Source organism: Hipposideros armiger, unplaced genomic scaffold, assembly GCF_001890085.2.
Source record: "Hipposideros armiger isolate ML-2016 unplaced genomic scaffold, ASM189008v1 scaffold_238, whole genome shotgun sequence".
NCBI lineage: Eukaryota > Metazoa > Chordata > Mammalia > Chiroptera > Hipposideridae > Hipposideros > Hipposideros armiger.
Genome location: NW_017731588.1, coordinates 2,917,673 through 2,920,766, shown reverse-complemented (window position 1 = coordinate 2,920,766; position 3,094 = coordinate 2,917,673). Strand labels below are relative to the sequence as shown.

Sequence of the window (3,094 nt, the reverse complement as noted above, 5' to 3'; positions counted from 1 at the left end):
ATGAATGACATTTATATATGATGTCACTGTGTGTTGTCATTGGATAACAGCTACACGTTGAGTGGTGGCTATAACTTGTGAGGGTATCCCCTCATACTTGGCCATGTGGCATTTATCTCTGTTATTGCTTGTATCAGTGTCAGGGGATAATGTCAGAGATCAATGAAGGAAAAATTATGCTGGGCCTACTTTATTACTAAAACTGGATTTTCTTTCTCTTTTTTCAGTAACGATAGACCGGTTAATTCAGGTAACCCTTCCTCTGAAAATAGTGACACTGTTAAATGAAATATAAAAATATCCTCTGAAAAACACTAAATTCTAAAAAGCCTGGGGAATGCCTAGACCAATTTTTGGGTAAAAGCTGATAACAAGTTAGCAGGAAGATTACAATACTGGAGCACCGAAGCTACTGATGATATGAGGGCATTTGCCAATGTTGAACCTGTGGGTTTCAGTTCATCCACCACATAGGGCAAGAAGGACAGAAGTGGAAGTCCAGGGCCTGTCCTAGGTGAGGAGTCATATAAAAGAAACTCTCCACATTAAGCTGAGACCCCAAAGGGTCTTACCTCAAGTTTAATGTGATATGAGCCTACTGCACACCCCACACCACTAGCCCCAAGTGAGTTCAGAAAAGGTCGCTTTGGTGCTGAGCAGAACAGTTAAAGGAAAAGGAAAGGGAATTTTTTAAAAGTCCTTCCTTAGGAAGTTGTAACCATTGATATGTCCTTTTGTACCCTAAGAAGTAGAGCCTGGAAGCCCAAGAAATCTCAAGCCATGAACTGGAAACCTGGTTTGAGGTGATAACTGACTGGAAGTTCCCCCAAACCTTTGGCAAAAGCAAATAAATGCAAAGCCTCTATGAAGACAGGCAGATCTATCTTTGGCTTCATGTAATTACCACAAATAATTTTTCAAGGTGATGATGACCAGCACAGTCAGAGAAAACCAGGCACCCAAGACTTTATGAAAAAGAAACAGACACAACATATGAGAGGAACAGATCGATACAGATTTCAGGTATTGTAATTCACAGACACAGGTTTTTAAAAATTGTGCACACAAGATTTAAATCTAGAAAATAGCTACAGAGAACAGAAAACTATTAAAAAACATGAAAAATTTGAAAAGGAACCAAACAGAATATCTAGAAATATCACCTAACACACCCATGAAGAATTAGTCACCAAGCCCTGACACATTGCTCAGCATCAGGAGAAAGTGTTTGGAAACTATTTGGATCAGCAAGTTCTTCCTGGGTGCTATCTTTTGCTAAGCCCTTTCTCACAGAGATAAATAAGTTTCTGATCTCAAGGAGTCCCGGATAAAGAGTTGCCACATGGCAACACTTATTGCTTGATGACCCTTTTTAATTGTACATAACACAGGGCAGCACCTGTTTATTGATCCTACCCAGTAAAATCAAATTTATTTATTTAACAAGTACCTACAAAATAATTGCTGTATTCCAGAGATTGTTTCTTAGGTGCTTTATTAACCATTTCATTCTCATAGTAACCCTATGAGGTAGGTACTATAATAATGCCCACTTAACGGATGGGAAACTGAGAAGCAGAGAAACAAAGTCACTTGCCTAAGATGATATAGCTAATAAGTCATGGAACCAGAATTGGAATCCAGACCCCCTGACTTCAGAGTCTTTGATCTTAACCACTGTACTAGTTTGCTGGGGCTTCCATAACAAACTAACTGGACTAGGTGGCTCAAACAACATAAATGTATTGTCTCATAATTCTGGAGGCTAGAAGTCCAAGATCAGGTTGTCTGCAGGTTTGGTTTCTTTTGAGGTTCCTTCACTTTCAGATGGTTGGCTTCTCCCCATGTCCTCACATGGTCTTCCCTCAGTCTATGTGTATCAAAATCTCCTCTTCTTATAAGGACATCAGTCATACTGGATTAGGGCCCACCTATATGGCCTCATTTAATCTTTTATTTTATTTTTTTTTAACAACTGATAGCCAATTTATTGAAAAGGTTGATTTAAGTGTCTGCAATGGTTACTTCAACCTCAACTCCCAATTCAATACTGATGGAAGTAATCTACTTAACAATCTCAGAAAGACTGTGCAAATTAATGAGTCACTTGTGTATCCTCATCTGAATAAAACGATCCCAAGTCTTAGAGCCTTCCCTACAGGGAGTTTTTATTGCAGTGATTCTCAGAGTCTTGGTAGGCACCCAAACTGGTTCTGGTCCTTTCACTTTCAGAGTCTTTTCCTTTGCACCTCTGATCAAGTCAGCACACACCTTTTCCAAGGATTTTTTTTTTAAGATATTTATTTGGGGAATTGGGGGATGGGAACAGCACTGGGGAATTGGGGGAAGGGGAACAGACAAGTTGCTGTCCTTTTGCTCTTCAGTCTAGTTGTGGAGGACGTTGCTTCACTGGCCCAAGTTGGCACCATCATTGCGCTCTTCCCGGGTGAGGCAGATCAGTCGCCGGCTTCTGGACGGCCGCTCACAGCGGCTGCTGGCTACACACGGTAGCCCATGGCAACCCACTGCCGCAGGGGCTGCAGCCTACGCTGTCGCAGGCGACTCACGGCAGCCCAGCTCCAGGTTGAGCTGTTGTTCAGCATCTTAGCTGTAGAGGGCGATGTCACTGGCCCTCATATGTGGGATCCGATCGGGGGCCCTCTGGCGTCCCAAGCCAGCTCTTAACCAATGCGCCACTCGGCCGGCCCTCCAAGGATTTTATGAAGAGTAATTCTAACGTGCTGAATTGCCGCCTCTGGTCCCATGGATGTGTTTCTGGTATCTTTAAATGCCATGGCTGCCACATGGCTTCCTGACCAACTTGTTTCTCTGTGAGAGGGAACAGTGATGAGTCAGCAACAGGAGCAGGCAGAACGGAGCTCTGCTGTAGCTGTGACCACGTCTTCCTCAAAGAGCTGACCTCATTCAATCTTCATTACCTCTTTGAAGACTCTATCTCCAAATACAGTTACATTCTGAGTAGTGAGGTACCAACATATAGGATGTCAACATATGAATTCTGGGGGACACAGTTCAGCCATAACAACCATCATGCTTTGCTGTCTCCTACCAATACCAATGAACCTAACAAGAT

The 3,094-nt window shown here is 42.6% G+C and overlaps 1 pseudogene; it reads right to left on the bottom strand.

Moving 5' to 3' along the window:
• Window positions 1–2,004: 2,004 nt before the first annotated feature.
• On the bottom strand, window positions 2,005–2,795 carry LOC109389562 (40S ribosomal protein S20 pseudogene; annotated as a pseudogene).
• Between the last annotated feature and the right edge of the window lie 299 nt (window positions 2,796–3,094).